Genomic DNA, 19314 nt, shown 5'->3' with positions numbered 1-19314 from the left:
TATGTGTGTGTTTGTGTTTATGTGTATATATATATGCTGTATTAGGCTACAATGTGTGATTTTTTTTAAATTTTGGGATGGTGGTGTGCCACAGGATTTTTTAATGTAAAAAAGTGTGCCACGGCAAAAAAAAGGTTAAAAATCACTGCTCTATCTGAATCACGAAAGAAAAAAATTGGGTTCAGTGTCCCTTTTAAAAATGTAAACTCTGCATTCTCCCCACACACCTAGTGCAACTAGGAAAATAACTGCACCTAATTTAGAGGGAAGAGAGAACATTTACAATATTCAGAGTTAAATTTCTTTTGTGAGTTAGACAGAACATACAATTTAAAAACAAAAGTTTCCAATTTACTTCTATTATCAAATTCACTTTGTTCGCATGGTATTCTTTGTTGAAGTGCTGCCATAGAGGACTCCAGACGTGTGCATGCTCCTAAGCTTACGTCCCTTCTTTTCAACAAAAGATATCAAAAGAACAAATAATGTATTAAGAGAAGTAAATTAGAATGTTGTTTTAAATTGCATGCTCTATCTGAATCATGAAAGAAACAATTTGAAATTGAGTTTTACGTATCTTTTAAGTTATATATAATGAAACATATTATGGGGAATTCAGTTTTGAGTTTAATGTTCCTTTATCAGAAGGTTAAAAATATTTTCAGGGGCAGCTCAGAGTTTAAAGGGGTACTACACTTCCAGGCCCTTATAAGATTGCTATAAATGCATTGTGTGTCTCCTAATTCACTATGATTTATTTATTTGAAAGCCCTATCTCCATGGACAACACATATTTACCTCTTTGAGGTGGCAGATGGATTCTGTTTCCTGTACCACTGACCATGATTTCTTTGAAGAAAAAAAAAACCCTGGTCATTTTTAGAATTTCTATTAATAGACCAGGTTAACAAACCCAGGAACTTGCCTTTTTTTAAGCTCTGGCACTAATGTAAGCTTCTTCTTTTTAATTTCCTTAGATCTATAAATAAACCATAAACACATACAGCTATACTAACTGAGTACGTTTTGGCAATTTATCATACCTCAGGCTTAGGGACAGCAATGCACTACTTACTGAGAGCTAGCTGCTGATTGGCGGCTACACATATATGCCTATTGTCATTGACTCACCTGCTGTGTTTTGCTAGTTCTCAGTATTGCATTGTTACTCCTTTGACAAAGGATACCAAGAGAATGAAAAATGTGTTATAAAAAAGTAAATTGAAACATTTTTTAAAAAAATTCAATGCTTTATTAGAATTTTGAAAGAATAGTGTCATGTCCCTATAAAACTGGGATGCTGAGGGCAGGAAGTAGGTCACCTAACCTGTGAACCGAACCCTATAGAATGGGGGACAGTTGGGATGTGTGCTGTATTTCCTCTAATGCATAAGAAATAAAAGCAAAATATTTACTAATTGGAACATGGTTTGAACCTTCAAAATTCATCCACTGAAATAATCTGTGTCTAATCATTGCTTTTTAAAGGGATACTAAATCCAAATTTTTTTCTTTCATGGTTCGGATAGAGCATGCAATTTTAAGCAGCTTTCTAGTTTACTTCTATTATCAAATTTTCTTCGTTCTCTTGCTATCTTTATTTGAAAAAGCAGGAATAAAAGCTTTGGAGCCGCCCCATTTTAGGTTAAGAACCTGGGTTGTGCTTGCTGATTGGATGGCTAAATGTAGGCACCAATCCGCAAACCCTATCCAGGGTACTGAACAAAAAATAAGCCAGCTCCAAAGCTTTCATTCCTGCCTTTTCAAATAAAGATAGCAAGAGAACGAAGAAAATTTGATAATAGGAGTAAATTAGAAAGTTGCTTAAAATTTCATGCTATATCTGAATCATGAAAGAGAAAAAAAATTGTGTTTATTATTTAGGTTCCTGGAAAAAATATACTTACTTGGTCAGATTCTAATTTGCAGTGTTCACTGTTGCAAACACTGCTGCTATAGAGTACTGACATATGCACGCTCAAGCACACCTATTAGGGCTGCAGTTGTCCTACAAAAAATACTGGATGACCAGCAGGTGATCAGGGAGAACAGGTTGGGTAATCATGATCAGAATCCATTGCCTAAAGCTTCTGTTAGTTATATTCCCAAATCAGACCTATGGCCCTTTTAGCTCATCATCCATATGTCAAAATCAGTTTCAGATCAGACTTCATCAGTTAATTGTCCAGTATTTTACGGGACAGACAGCTGATTTTACAGGACTGTTGGGTTAAATACTGTATACCTTGGAACTATAGCGGCTATTAAACTACGTTTATGCTCTTCAACAAAGTACACCAAGAGAATGAATTCAGATTGATAACAGAAGGACATTAAAAAATCTTTTATAGTTCATAACGAGCATGTGATTTTAAAAGTTTTATGCACCTTTTCTGTCCTTTTGTGTGTTTTAAAGCTACAGCGCACACCATACAGTGCTGTCATAACAATGATCTCAGGATACTTTGAAATATGTTACAATTACGTTCTGCAGTTGCTTCCAATTATCAAGATTACTGGTGCAGCGTGAAAGGATTCATCGCGTTCTGCTGCGGTCAGTTCTTTTATCTTTTTAGCAAATTCTTATTCCGAGATGGAGAAAGGGATTTAGGAATTGGCAAGACAAAATATCCATGTCGAAAACAAGATTTCTCTTGAACAAAGCTTGGCTTTCCATTCTTTTTTTCTGAGCTTTAAAAAAAAAAAAAGAGGATATTATGGGCTTTCCTTTTTCTAGTTGATACAGAAGCAATAAAGAATTCTCTTTAAAGAGACATTCTACTGAAAAGAAAAAAAATGCTATACCTGTATTATATTTTCTTTTTACACCTTTATTTTACTATCTGTTTAATATTTGCAAAGAAGCTCAATACATGTATAGTCATGGTCCTGTGTAATTCCACGTAAATTTACAGTTGGTGAGCAAATGAAACCAGGCATACATGCGTATGCACCAGTAACTGCCTGGATTCTAATCTGGAGCAGAAAAGGGATGTTCCAAGAGTGCAACTTTGATCTTGTGTATAGTTCCTTTAAAGGGACACTGAACCCAAATTTTTTATTTTGTGATTCAGATAGAGCATGCAATTTTAAGCAACTTTCTAAGTTACTCCTATTAGCAAATTTTCTTCATTCACTTGCTATCTTTATTTGAAAAAGAAGGCATCTAAGCTTCTTTTTTGTTTCAGCACTTTTTTATTGGTGGATGAATTTGTCCACCAATCAGCAAGAATAACCCAGGTTATTCACCAAAAATGGGCCGGCATCTAAACTTACATTCTTGCATTTCAAGTAGAGATACCAAGAGAATGAAGAAAATTTGATAATAGGAGTAAATTAGAAAGTTGCTTAAAATTGTGTGCTCTATCTGAATCACGAAATAAAACATTTGGGTTCAGTGTCCCTTTAACAATTAACCATCACTAATGAAGCTGAATGTGTTTATAGTCAAAGATACAGTAAACACTTTGTGATTGTGTAATAAAATGTTTAATATACACAAAGTAAAACAACTTTGCAATATACTTTAATTATTTATTTTGACCCTGTTCCTGTAATTTGTCTATAAAGACTGTAGGGCTGATTTATTATAGGTCTGTCCGACATGATCCGCTCAGTGGATCATGTCCGACAGACATCGCTGAATGCCGACAGCGTACACTGTATGCATTTAACATTGCACAAGCGGTTCTGGTGAACTGCTTGTGCAATGCCGCCCCCTGCAGATTCGCGGACGCTAGCAGGGGGTGTCAATAAACCGATCGTATCTGATTGGGTTGATTGCTGTCCGCTGCTCAAAGGTGGCGGACCAGTTAAGGAGCAGCGAAAACAGATGTATTAGGCACCATATGGTGCTTAATAATTCGGCCCGTTGCTTTTCCAGTCCTAAAAATTGGAAGAGTACATAGCAGGCTTCACAAACCTGGAAATGTTACCATAATGACAGTATCAGGCCTTGTCATCTCCAGATTTGACTCCCCCCCCCCAAAAAAAAAATATAACAGTTTGCAATGTTAAAAAAAAAGAACTAGTATAAAGGTATGAGTAGTTGATTACAATACTATATTAATCACAAAATATACTTAAATGCCTTCTCTATTGGAAAGGCAGTTGGCATTTTATATTTTACCAAGTGAGTATAAAGAATGTTAATATTTTAATAGCATTAAATTAACAATATCCTGGATATGTCATACAATTATTCATTACTACTTTATTTTCCAGTATATTATCAAAATAATGTCAAGCAAACTGAGATACGAATGATAGTGTGCAAGAGTTAACAGTTAATAAATATGAGTTTGTGATTGGCTGATGGCAGTCACATGGTACAGGGGCTGGCAAACTACAGGAAATTCTGAAATTTATTAGAAAAATAAATCGGTTACGCATTTAAAATTCAGAGTAAGCACAATTGCATTGTCTTTTATTGTGCACTTTTTGACTATGCAATTATACTGTATTTAAATGGACCTTTAACACTAGTGATGCCTCAACTGCATGGTAATGTGCCAAAAAAAACAACTAATTATTCTGAATGCAAATAAAAAAAAAAAGAGCTCAAAATTCATAGATTTTATCTTTGGCTAGAATTTTCTGTGCAGTATTTATGCTTCTGCTATAAGAGTTGTTGAAGGTTTTGTGATAACCTTTCAATACACACAACTCGCTGGATATATAGGGGTTAATTTATCAAATGCTTCGCCAACCTTTGCCCCCCTACAACTGCGAACCTGCAGTCCATATATATATCAAGCAGCGGTCATCAGACCGCTGCTTCCGTAACCTCTTATCCACCTCTTAGGGGTAGAATTTAATATCCCCCTCGTCTGACCGAGACTGACAGCTCCTGCACGCTCGTGTTTGGCTGTGTGCGGGCAGTGGGCGGTTTTGCATAAGAGCACAAAATAGCGCTCTTGTGCAATGCTGTATTCCGGCAGCGGAATTCACCCCTCTAGAGGCCACGAGCTGCGGAGGAAAGGGGCACATATGTCCGCCCCTGTCCGCCATAGCTTGATAAATCAACCCCATAGTGTGCCGTTGCATTTTCAAACTGCTTTGACATAACCAAGTTCATCACCTCATCTAGCATATGGAGCATTCCTAGTACGGAGGTACAAATGGACCTACTGTTTACCATATGTTCTGTGAATGTTGGGCACATTAGGATTCTATGAAAACTGTCTCTATTAGGTTTGTACATGCATACTGCGAAAGTTTTGTAGCCAAATTTGAAATGCAAAACGGTTAATTTGAGTTTAAATGAACATTAAATGTATAGTGAGGTAAAAATAAACTTTCATGATTCAGATAGAGAATGCAACTTTAACCAGCGTGTGTTCAGCTAGATTCGATCTTTATTATATTACTTCTGTGTAGTCAAACATTAGGTCATGCCTTGAGGCAAATGGATGGATTCCTGATTACAAAAAGATTAACTTCACAACAAAAAAAATTTCATATGGAAGCAATTTCATAAGACAAGTCATTCCTTTTTCACAGAATATAAATTTACCAACTCAATCAATCTGTAATACTACTTTTTTTTTTTATTAAATTTACATGCTTTGCTGAAAAAAAATTTTCCTTGAAAAAAAAGTTTAAATAACACTTTATTTTAAACATATTTACACTTTAATTTAAACATATTTACACGTATTTTAAACCATTCAGGCAGTGCATGCGTGTGTTAAGCTGGTTCTTTATAAAGACACAACCTTTCGTAAGAAAATGTGAAAACACCTTAAATACTTACCTTAAATTGCCTGTACAAATAAAATCTTGGCAGACCTTTTTTCCCTCTTTAACTCCTGTCAGACTCGACTTGTGCAACTTGCATATATGTGTACTACAATTCCCAACATGCCACTCGGAAAGTATTCTTATTTATAAACTGCCATGCAAACTGCTTAGTGGGGTCTAAAATTTTTGAAGTAAACACTGTTGGTGTTTTTTTTTTTTTTTTTTTTTTTAATCAAACACTAGCATGGAGGGACCTCCCTGTCTTCTACCCTCACTCCTTCCTTTACTCACATCTTCAACCTATCTCTCCCAACTCATTCCCATCTTTTTTCAAACACGCAAAAGTCACTCCCATACCCAAATAAAAAAAATAAAAAAAAAAACTCCCTCGACCCTAATTCTCCTGAAAGCTACCGCCCAATATCACTGCTTCCACTAACATCAAAACTCCTTGAAAAACTAGTTTACATTCGCCTAACCCACTTCCTGTACACCAACTCTTTGCTTGACCCCCTGCAATCTGGATTCCGCCCCAAACACTCAACTGAGAATGCCCTTACCAAGGTTACTAATGATCTTCTCTCTGCTAAAAATATTGGCCACTACTCTAAACTCTTCTTACTTGACCTCTCAGCGGCCTTTGACACAGTTAACCACCCCCTCCTCCAGACCCTTAGCTCTTTTGGCCTCTGTGACACTGCTCTTCCTGGATTCCCTCCTATCTTTCTCACAGGTCTTTTTCTGTGTCATTTGCTGGCGACTGCTCCTCTCCAATGCTTCGGTCTGTTGGAGTACCTCAAGGATCTGTTCTGGGTCCTCTACTCTTCTCCATTTATACTTCTTCGCTGGGTAAACTTAACAGTTATGGCTTCAAATATCACCTCTATGCTGATGATACCCAGATCTACCTCTCCACCCCTGCTCTCTCTCTCCCTCTGAAGCTTATCTGGTATTTCTTCCTGGATGGCATCTCACCACCTAAAGATTAACATGTACAAGACTGAGTTCCTTCTTATCCCCCCTCAAGCTCTACGCCGACTTCTGACTTCTCTATCCCTGTTGACGGCTTCACCATTTTTACCATCACCCCAAGTCCGCTGCCTCGGAGTCAGAGGCGTAACTAGAAACCACATGGCCCAGGTGCAAGAATCTAAGAAGGGCCCCCACCCCCCCCAAAAAAAGTGGATTTGATACATATCTTTTTTTTCTTTTTCTTTTTTTACATTTAACACAGAAAAAAAAATGTGAATCAGATTACATGTATGCAAAAGGAGGTACCCTGTGCCCATAGTCTGTGAGATGGTCTGACCCCCTATTACTGTATATAGTGACACTGTTTAACCCACCAGTACTGTATATAGTGAGTTAGTGACACAGTCTGTAATCTGCCGGTGAGATGGCTGGCCTGACCCTACCCGTCCCAGTACTTTATAAAGTGACCACAGTAGTCTGTGACATATTCCAGCCCCCCATACTGTATATAGTGGTACTGTATAGTGACACTGTTTACCCCCTCCCCCCATGCTGTAGTAACAAGGTCTATTTATGCATGTATATGTTTGTGGAACCAGCAAATTACACACACACAGTCACATACATACATATACTCATACACACACACAAACACATAAACACCAATGGGTAAAACAGAAAGACTAACTACTGTAGTCAGAGACACTAGTGAAGCATCATGTCACACTCACATGATATCAGTGCAGGCAGTGGCAGGTCAACGTTTTTCATTAAAAAATTGCGACCTCTGCACCCCCTGTAGTTTCGCCCCTGCTCGGAGTTACACTTGACTCAAATCTATCCTTCATCCCCCATATCCAATCGCTTTCTACATCCTGCCGCAACCATTTATGCAATATTTCCAAGATACGCCCTTTTCTGAGTGCTAACACCACAAAGCAAATAATCCACTCCCTTGTTATTTCCCGACTTGATTACTGCAATAACCTACTTACTTGCCTTCCTCTTTCCCGCCTCTCCCTCCTTCAATCCATCCTAATCGCTCTGTATCTGCTGCACCTCTCTGCGAGTCCCCTCATTGGCGCCCCATTCACAGCAGAATTAAATTTAAATTTCTTACCCTTATATACAAAGGTCTAACCAACGCCGCTCCCCTCTACCTATCCTCTCTAATCAGCACCTACCCTCTGGAACACTCTCCCTCGTGCTGTCAGGTTTTACCCTAATCTTTCTTCCATTAAATGCTCTCTGAGGACTTTTCTGTTCAGGGAAGCCTACCACCCAACTCAGTAATAAATTAATTTCACTTACCTAACAACATTTCCCTCATCTAACTCTGCATTAACATCTTTCTCAATCTTGCAGTCCTCACCTCCTGCTTTTCAACCTCCTAAGCCTTCTAGATTGTAAGTTCACACGGGAATAGGGCCGTCAATTCCTCCTGTATGTGTTTGTAAATTTTGTCTTGTCTCTTACAAGTTTTATATCATTGTTTTTTTTAAAAATTAATTGTATCCATGGACAGCGCTGCGGAATATGTTGGCGCTTCATAAATAAAGTATAATAATAATAGTCAGGGGTTAATAGCTACTAGCCCAAAGGGAAAAAGTTAGTAGTCCACTCAATGTTAAAGATAGGAAAAAGTAACAAAATAATAAATATATATCTCACATTCATTTTTTGTTTGTCCCCTTAAATATATACACCAATTGGGATCTTAGAATATTCGGATATGTTTTAAATACAAGATCAGTGCAGCATTGAGTGCTGGTGCACATGATTTCAAACCTGCTTAGAGCTATGTAGTCTGGGGTCACAGATTTATTTGCATTGGATTGTACTTTTAAAGGGACAGTGATTTTTTTTTTTATATATATACATTATTGTGTAGTATTTACACAATTAAATATGCTGTTCTGTGACTTATCTTTTATGCAGACAATGTTAAAGTAATCGCAAATTTAAGACTTTGAGATTGTGGCAACGATAATGATGTAACTAAGCAATCAAAGTGTTATAGATATTTTATAATCCAAGATTTTTAATCTTCCTCTGTACAGTCTGTTCCTCCGCCCCCTTAATTTTCTCTATTGGCTCAGTTGTGATATAGCGAGCAGTCCCACCCCCACTCCACGTAGGGCTTGTTTAATGAGTGCTGTATGGCACACGCAGATTAAATGATCCATAACATTGTCACAAGAAAACAAAAACGGTTCTTTCCTGTGGGTCAGCATATGGTTGTAAAAGTGCAGATAATATTGGCATGGATTGTAAAACAATTATAGGTGTGTGTGTGTGTGTATATGTATATGTATGTGTGTGTGTGTGTATGTATATATGTATATATATATATATATATATATATATATATATATATTTATATTAGGGTTGCACCGATACCAAGTATTTGCATGAGTACTTGTACTCGTGCAAATGCACCGATACTTAAACCGATACCTCCACTTACTACCCATATGCTACCTTGTGTCGTTTTTTCAAACCGCATGTTCCCATTTCATTTTAAACTGGAGTGGAGACTAAACTAAAAATTGTTTACTACTGTTCTGCCAATACAAATTGCTGTTATTTGTATTACTGTAATAGAGATCACTGTTCCATGTTCAGACAAACCCCTGAAGTACTGGGCAGTTAATAAACAGATTTCCAGCTCTGGCTAAAATGGCCCAAAAATATCTTTCTGCCCCATGCAGTATGGTGGAAAGTGAAAAACTGTCGAACCTCCATACAAATGTCAAATTGATGTTATATAACAGCCCTACAACCCAATTGCATCACCCCTTTAAATTATATATTAATTATATAATAACATTTATTGTAATATTTTTTATTTATAAACATGTTCAGTAAACTTTTGACAAATAAAACTGTTTTATTATTTCATAATGTCTTTTGAATTACAGTCCTTTATAATTATAAAGAAAGAATCTTAAATAATTAGTCTGTATTGTGCTTGATAAACTGTCACATGACATTAAAAAAAAAGTATCGGTAATTGGTATCGGCAAGTATTTGAAAACAAGTATCGGTACTTGTACTCAGTCATAAAAAAATGGTATCGGTGCAACCCTAATATATATGTGTATGTATGTATGTGTATATATATATATATATAAATATATATATATATATATATATATATATATATATATATATATATATAAATATATATATAAATGTGATACATTTCACGTATATTGAATTAGCTTTGTTACAGGTTACCATCACTTTAAATATATTTTGGCCCCCAAAATGGCCTGGTTACCCCTTGATAGCCCACCAGTCAGCAACAGTGTTTTTGGTGAGGTAGTTGTTTGTGTTTAAAAATAAAAACACGTCAACTGGGTTGTTTGCAAATCACAATCCCATCTTTAACATGGATTATCTCACTGTACTGCACTCCCACATTGGATGAAGTAGCCAATAGATTTATACTGCACAGGAGTGCAGTACAGTGAAGTGAAACGCGTTAGTAATCGGATTGTGATTTGCAAAAACTGTCCTTTTTTTAATTAAATTTAAAAATCTAGTAATATAATTAAAAAAATGCAACTTGTAAATGATTATTGTTAAAAGGAAAGTCTAGTCAAAATTAAACTTTCATGAATCAGGGCATGTCATTTTTTACAATTTACTTTTATCAACTTTGCTTTGTTCTCTTGCTATTCTTAGTTGAAAGCTAAACCTAGGTACGCTCATATGCTAATTTTTGAGCTCTTGAAGGCTGCCTCTTATTCAAATGCTTTTGATAGGGTTTTTTTTACAGCTAGAGGGCGTTGGCTCATGTGTGCCATATAGATAATATTGTGCTCACACCCGGGGAATAATTGATGAAAATGCAAGTCTGTCAAAAGGACTTCAATAAGGGGCAGTCTGCAGAGGCTTAGATACAAGGTAATCACAGAGGTAAAAGTATATTAATATAACTGTGATGGTTATGCAAAACTGGAGAATGGTTAATAAACAATAAACAATAAAAATTCTGGAGTAGACTGTCCCTTTCATACTTTTTTTTTTCTTATAAAGCTTTTGATTTTACCATCTAGACAGACCGTAGAAGTTCCCAAATCTAGGCACATCATAGTTAGAATTTTTCAACCACTTTCTGAAAGTGTCACGCTGCTCAACCTAAGTGCATTTGAAAAATGAATGGGCCAACATAAGACTCAATTTTAAAGGTTGAGTTGTTTTGAAGCTCCTTTTTGTTACACTAACTTTAGCAAATTTGACAGATAGCTCAAAGCAATCTCCGTGTTAAGCTCTCAAAGATGGGTTTTCTTTTAACCTCAACACATGGTAAGTATTTGCACACTTGACTTACTGTCTGTCTCGAGGCTGAATATTGGAGTTTTCTAGGTTGATGTCATTTTTTTCACTGTTATTTCATTTCTTTATTTATGTACCTGTTATTGTGTTTTTTTTATTCACATATTTTGGTGGTTGTTGTGACTTATTTACTGAATTGATCTTCGTATTAGTTTATTTTTATACTGCTAATGCAAGCTGATGTATCAAAATCTTCAACATAAAGAATATGACTTCTTGTTTTTTTCTTTTTGTTTTTTTTCTTTTACATTGAAACACAATTTATTCTCAACCTTAAAGGGACAGGAACCCCCACATTTTTCTTTCAATGTTTCAGATAGAGCAAACAATTTTAAATAACTTAACAATTTACTTTTTTTTATATATTCTCTTGGTATCTTTGTTGAGAGAGCAGGAATGCACTACTGGGGGTTTGCCTGTTTACATATGGTGAGCAAATTAAGAAGCATAAATGTGTAGCCATCAATCACCAGCTAGCTCCCAGTAGTGTTTTGCAACTCTTCCTGAGCATACCGATGTATACTTTTTTTTTTTCTTAAGCAAAGGATACAAAGAGATAATAGAAGTAAAATAACAAGTTGTTTACATTTGCTTGTTTTATCTCAATCATGAAAGTTTATTTTTGACCTTTTACTGTTTCTGTTAAAGGGATATGAAAGCCATTTTTTTTTTTCTTTCATTATTCAGATAGAGCAGTGTTTTCAAACTCCAGGACCCTTAACAGGGCCACATATTTATTATATCTTAAAGGGGACAGTTCACCCCCAAAAATCTCCCCTTTAAATTATTCCTAATCATCTATTTTTGCTGTGCTAGAGTATATTAAATATTTTACAAGTAGTTCCTTTTACTCCTATTTCAGCATTTGAAATAGCTGAATTAGTCTGTGGTATAGCCACCTATACTAAAAGTTTCGATACTGGAGTATAGGCTATTGACAAGCCTAAGTAAACACAGCCAGCAGAAGAGATTACACCCTCAGTGGATATAGGATACAATGATAATTCTTCATTGTTCTCTCTATGGGGTCTAATTATCATTGTGCGGACGGTCGTGATCCGCTATAGCGAACCATGTCCGCCGCACATCGATAAATGCCGACAGCATTTATCAATGCACCAGCAGTTCTTGTGAACTGCTGGTGCAATGCCGCCCCCTGCAGATTGGCCGCTAGCAGGGGGTGTCAATCAACCCGATCGTATTTGATCGGGTGTATTTCCAGCAATGTCTGTCCGCCGCCTCAGAGCAGGCAGAGAGGTTATGGAGCAGCGGTCTTTAGGACCGCTGCTTCATTACTTGTGTTCTAGCAAGCCTGAAGACTCGCCAGAAAACACGGGGCATCAAGCTCTGTTCGGAGCTTGATAAATAGACCCCTATGTATTGAGCTTTGGTGTTCCAGACAAATATAAGATAAGAAAGCAAGCCTGTGTACACAAAGTTATGAGATCTGATTTTACCAGTCAACACAGTAGATTTGCATAATCAACAAATGCAAGATAACCAGACAATGCAATAGCACTTAGTCTGAACTTGAAATGAGTAGTAGATTTTTTTCTGACAATTTTAAGTTATGTCCTTTTTCCACTCCCCCCTGTACCATGTGACAGCCATCAGCCAATCATAAATGCATACACGTACCATGTGACAGCCATCAGCCATTCACAAATGCATACACACTTATTCTTGCACATGCTCAGTAGGAGCTAGTGACTCAAAAGTTTAAATATAAAAGACTGTGCATATTTTAGTTAATAGAAGTAAATTGGAAAGTTGTTTTAAAATGGCATGCGCTATCTGAATAATGAAAGTTTAATTTTGATTGAGTGTCCCATTGTAATAGGCTGTGGTTTCAAAGCACAAAACCAGCTACTTCATATACACAAATAAGCCTGAAAATGCAATTTCTCAAATATTTTATACTCTGCAGGTGGTATAACAAGTCATTGAAAATACATTAATGGAAAAACAATTTTACAGTGTACTGTCCCTTTAACTAGAGCACAGGTGAAATAATCAGTTCACCCATCAGCTGATCAGTTCACCTGTGGTCTAGTTAAAGGGACACGGAACCCAAGTTTTTTCTTTCGTGATTCAGAAAGAGCATGCAAACTTTCTAATGTACTCCTATTATCAATTTTTCTTTGTTCTCTTGCTATCTTCATTTGATAAAGAAGGCATCTAAGTTTTTTTTTTTTTTTTTTGGTTCAGTACTATGGACAGCACTTTTTTATTGGTGGATGAATTTATCCACCAATCGGCAAGGACAACCCAGGTTGTTCATTAAAAATGGGACGGCATCTAAACTTACATTCTTGCAGTTCAAATAAAGATACCAAGAGAATGAAGAAAATTTGATAATAGGAGTAAATTAGAAAGTTGCTTAAAATGGCATGCTCTATCTGAATCACGAAAGAAAAAATTTGGGTTCAGTGTTCCTTTAAGATATACTAAATATGTGGCCTGTTAAGGCTGAGGACTGGAGTTTGGAAACACTGAGACAGAGCCGGCAATTTTAAGCAACTTTCTAATTTACTCCTATTAACAAATTTTCTTTGGTCGGTATCTTTGTGAAAAGCTGGAATGTAGCTTAGGAGCCGGTCTATTTTTGGTTCAACACCTGAGTAGTGCTCACTGATTGGTTGCTACATTTAGCCACCGATCAGCAAGCGGTACCCAAGTGCTGAATAAAAAATGGCCCGGCTCCTAAGCTTTACATAACTGCTTTTCAAATAAAATTAAGAAAATTTGATAATAGGAGTAAATTAGATACAAGATAATCACAGAGGTAAAAAGTATATAAATATAACTGTGTTAGTTATGCCAAACTTTATTATTAAATAAATATTTATGTGTATGTGTGTGTGTGTATGTATGTATATATATATATATACACACTGTTTGTATATATATATTTATATTGCTAGGGACATAACAAATGTAATTAAATACTTTTTAAAACATTTAATTTATAAGGATATGTTTTGCCATACAGTGCTTTATTGCTAAAACATTATACTGGGAAGGTGTGGGAATATATAATAGTAATTTTAATATCCCTTCAATAGGTTAAAGGGACATAATACTCATATGCTAAATCACTTGAAACTGACGCAGTATAACTGTAAAAAGCTGACAGGAAAATATCACCTGAGCATCTCTATGTAAAAAAGGAAGATATTTTACCTCACAATTTACTCAGCTCAGCAGAGTAAGTTCTGTGTAAAAAGTTATACTTCACCTGCTCCCAGCTGCAGGTAAAAATAAAAAAAATGAAGAAATGAACAGCAGCCAATCAGCATCAGCAGTGCTGAGGTCATGAACTCTTACTGTGATCTCATGAGATTTCACTTAACTCTCATGAGATTTCATAGTAAGCTTCCTTTACCTGATTGGTGAAATAATATGAGAGTGCACGATGCTCATCCCTTCAGATGTCCCAGGACAAACACACTAAAATGCTGCTTAGAAACCCTTTACAATGGGAGGAGGCTACTGAGGAACTTTGAGGTAAAATATCTTTCTTTTTTACATAGAGATGTTCAGGTGATATTTTCTAGTCAGCTTTTTACAGCTATGCTGCATCACTTTCAAGTGTTTAACATTTGGGTATTATGGCCCTTTAATTTAGTAAGGTTTTTATCTCCCTGCCCTGTCTGATCTTTGGCTCATCTGTTGCCTACAGTCATGTAAAACCCCTTGTAATCTGAGTATTGAAGTCTAGACATGTTAGCTGTTGTCAATTTCCTTTACATTATTTTACTGTGAGTTGTGCATAAACACTAAGCCACAAAGCCAAACTTTTTTTTATCTTCAAGATGTTCTGAATTATCTAATAACATATCATGCCAATGATTTTGTCTAGGATAATAAAAACCGTGTTTAATTTAATATCTCTACTTACTGTAGTATGTGTTGCTTTATTTAAAAGATTTATATTTACTTCTTCAATGCTAATTATAATGTGTAGTTATTTTTAAAATAACATTGTTTTATAGGAATATATGGCACATTACAGAAATAAACATTTGAAGAAAAGGGAACCAAACTGAGAGAGCTCTGCTCTCTGTCAGTAAAGGATGTCATAATATATGGTCAATGACATCAATGAGAGAGAATTCACCAATTGAGATGGCTCTGCTCTCGGTAAATGATGTCATAGTATATGGCCAATGAATAAATGAGAGAGAAATCACCAGTTGAGATAGCGCTGCTCTCTGTTTGTAATGATGTCATAGTATTATGGTCAATGATATCAATGATAGAGAATTCACCAACTGGGATAGTTCTGCTATATGATCATGACTGTACCAGCCACCTGCAGTTTGATTTAAAGGGACATTCCGGTCAAAATTTAAATACACATAGATGAATTACATCTTTGAATAGAAACACATTTGCAATATACATGTATTGGCAAAATGCTTCTAGTAAAAGTTATCACTGTTTAGTGTTAGCATTTTTCTCTGCACACGCACATGAATAGTTTGATATTCTCAGTGCACTAGCATTTTAAATCCTGTAGCTTCTCAGAGCATCAGTGGGGCTTGCTTCATGTTAGTCATTACAAGACGATCCAAGCACCTTAGGCTCTCTGAGAAAGCATTGTCTTTAAAGTGAAAGTTAACTTTGATGAATCAAAGCCCGGTTTTTAAAAATACTATTAAAAACAGGGGCACTTTCATTCATCAAAGTTTAGAGAGTAGCTGTTTTGTTTATAGACTTACCTCTCTCCTCTTCACAGAAAGAGCACCTTCCCCTGCCCGGAGATCCTCTCTTCACATGTCAGCAATGACTAATCTGGCTTCCTCCAATCACGCCCCCCCCCCCCCCCCAGGGAATCATTACCTGAGGCCATGCCGTGATTGTAGGAAGTCGGATTAGTCATTGCTGACGTATGAAGAGAGGATCTCTGGGCGAGGGAAGCTGCTCCAGCTGTGCAGAGAAGAAAGGTACGTTTTTAAACAAAACGGAGTGCTTTCTAAACTTTGATGAATGAAAGTGCCCCTGTTTTTAATAGTATTTTTTAAAAACTGGGCTTTCATTCATCAAAGTTTACCTTCACTTTGAAATGCTGGTGCACTGCACATATTTAAAGGGACAGTTAACCATCCTATAAAGTTACAAACGCTTAATATTTTCAACTATAGCCCAATCTTGTCACATGAATCTTTTATAAGTAATACTACTTACTTAAGGGATCAAATGCCTTAGTCTTCGTTCTGCTGCTCTCAATAATAGAACTCTAAACTATCAACTTGAAATAAACGCTAGGTCAACTTTACACAAACTTCAGGATGGGAGGGTGGGGGGACTTTTCCAGTGGCAGCAGAACAGGAAGAAGAGGCCCAAGCCTACGTGACCTGCTCTCTTATAGCCCAGGTAAGCCACCCCCTTTAACTGCAACAATGTTGCCAATGCATCTCACTCCCACAGGGCCTTAACCCTTAATTCCATTTCGGTCAAAATTTTCTCCCTGCATTTCAGTAAGGGATCAAATGCCCTAGTCTTCATTCTGCTGCTCTTAATAATAGAACTCTAAACTATCAACTTGAAATAAACACACAAAACACAAGAGTTGGGTAAGAAGACCGCTAGGTCAACTTTATTTAACACCATTTGTTCCTAATTAAAGAACAAATAAACAAACAACCAAATCAGTAGGCGGCAATCAACCCTAACCATAAGTACCCTGGTCAAGCTGATCTGGCCCCAGGTCGGAAAGGCAAAGCGGGGCGGAGCCTAGCTACTACGCTCATAAGTTGACAGGGATGCTTGCATAATATTCGCGGCCCGCTCGAGGTGAAGAAGCTTCACCAGGCCCGCACCTGATGACGCCGCTTCCCCACACTGGCCATATTGACTTTACCTGTCACCACCAGGGGCCAGACCAACCGCCCAAAACACCCAGGCCCCCCATGTAAGATGGGGGGGGGTTTCTTGCCGCCACCTAACATTCTCTTCAGTAACAATTATTCTCTTCTCTTTTTTTTTATAAAGCTAGCAGGGCTTTCTTGATATTATCCAGAAAAAGGTCTAAGGCATGGTCCTCTAGATGAACACCATCCTTTCGATAAAAGTTCTTATTGCCTGCAGTGATATTGCGTGGTGCAAGCGTGGTATTACATTAGACCAACCGATTTTGGCACCTGAAAGCAACACCTTCATCCACCTCATATCTGAACACATCATTGTTATCAGGTCCAAAGCCGGCAGGGCCCCTAAGTCATTCCCCCCTGCATGAATAATTACTACGTTGGGGCGACCCCATCTAAACAGGGCATCCTGCAGTAACCCCGGGAGATCTGGCCAACAGAGGCCCCGGCGCCCCAGCCAGCGGATGACGCTCCGAGATTACTGGAATCCCAGATGGTTCTCTTTTGCTAGCTTTCACTGTAAGCTGGGCCCAGTGGACATACGAATGCCCGACTATCCATATCTTCAATGGGCCCTGCTCTAATCCTGAACAGAGAAAACGTACAGAATTAGCTCCAAAAACCACGCAACAACGACAAACAAGAACGTATACAACCAATGCCCACTGCTCACATTGACGTTACCAAACTCACGTACAACCTGTACCTAGCCGACTGCCATCGCCCTAACGCCTTTATCCGTTCATCGACCAACCCAGCTCCGCAGCAGCTGTAGCCGCCCCTATCCTAAAAGAATGAGGGGCTAGATTCATTCCACTCAAACCTGCAGCAGTCACGGCCCAACCAAACACTCTCCTGAACTGGAACTGTGTCAGTGGACCTACCATTCGCCATGATACAGAAAATGCGTCCCTACGCGCTGCCTTGCCAACTGATATTCCTTTCAACTGCGCCACAGGACATATCTCCCTATCACTCGCAGCCGGTAACTTCAGCTATGCCCCTCTAGCATCCTGGTCCGTCTTAGAACGTGAGATGTATAGTAAAACTACGTCTTCCAATAACCTGACATGTGACGTCAACACTCCCGCCGTCATACTCACTTTGCTCTGCGCCACCAACTCCCCGAGGCGTAACGCTCCATGGAAAGCGAGTGTAAAAGCTGCGCGAAACAATGTAGCCTCAGCAGCTGAAGCACATACCTGCGGCAAAATCCTCAGCAAAGATTTCAGCCGTGACACTGTTATAGGTTTGCGCTTATCCGGTGCCCGGATCACTGTACGCGCCCATCCTTGCACAATCCTCTGGACCAGGTTCCGGGTGAAAACCTTGCGAAACCCAATCGATGACCATGTGCCCGCGCTCCATGAGCCATTGAAATAGGCCCCATATCCACTGGCTCCCGCTGCGTCTGTGAAAAGATGGAAGGGCTTGATTAGAAGCGTCTTCTACCTCCACAAGCAAACTCCATTAAAGTTGTGAAGGAAGGTTTCCCATACCCTAAATCCTCCATGTCCTCAGAAATCTTGAATCTCTGGCCCCCCGCGGGTCCACCCCTTTATGGCGCCTCAGGCGCTGTTAAATATGCGGGCCCATGGGGATCACTCGGCAGCAAAATTAAGCATGCCTAACAACGACTGCAACTCCTGAACGCACATGCGCTCTTTGCTAAGAGCGCCTGCACCATTCCAGCAGCTTACCAAGCTTGTCTTGAGGCAAGCGACACTGCAAGGCGACTGAATCAATCTCAATACCCAGGAAAGTTAAACACGTACAAGGGCCCTGGGTTTTATTGAGTGCCAACGGAACCTCAAATTCCGCCATCAGGGCCTCCATCGTGTACTTAACCTTCCTGCAGCGAAGGCGAGCCCGGTCCCCCCACGAACAGGAAATCGTCCAAGTAATGGGCCACCACTCCACGACCACAACACACTCAATTGCCCAATGAAGGAACTGTGCTAAATGCTTCAAAATAAGCACATGAAGTGGAGCATCCCATGGGGAGGCATCTATCCACATAGTAGCCCCCGCCCGCAAAAAAACATCCCATCATTCCAAAGGATGAGGGATGAATTGGCAGTAAATGGAACGCGGATTCAATGTCCATTTTAGCCATTAGCGCCCCATGCCCAAATTTCCTGACCAGCTCCACCACCTCGTCGAAGGATTGGTAACGCAACAAACTCAGAGCATCCGGTATAGCGTCGTTTACCGATGCTCCTCTTGGGTAAGAAAGATTCTGGATCAGCTGAAACTTACACCCGGCTCCTTCTTGGGACCCACCCCAAGCGGAGAAACTACCAGATCTTTTAAACGGTGGCTCCCCTATATGGGCCCGAAATTCGCCCCTAACCCCACCTCTTTGTCGAGTTTTGCTTGAACC

At 38.4% G+C, this 19314-nt stretch overlaps 1 protein-coding gene across 9 annotated transcripts in view; it reads left to right on the top strand.

The window, feature by feature from the left end:
- Positions 1-19314, top strand: part of MAGI1 (membrane associated guanylate kinase, WW and PDZ domain containing 1) — a 1010133-nt gene that overhangs the window by 59004 nt on the left and 931815 nt on the right. The gene's annotated exons all lie outside the window — the stretch shown is intronic.

Source organism: Bombina bombina, chromosome 7 (genome assembly GCF_027579735.1).
Source record: "Bombina bombina isolate aBomBom1 chromosome 7, aBomBom1.pri, whole genome shotgun sequence".
NCBI lineage: Eukaryota > Metazoa > Chordata > Amphibia > Anura > Bombinatoridae > Bombina > Bombina bombina.
This window is presented reverse-complemented; position numbering and strand designations above follow the sequence as displayed.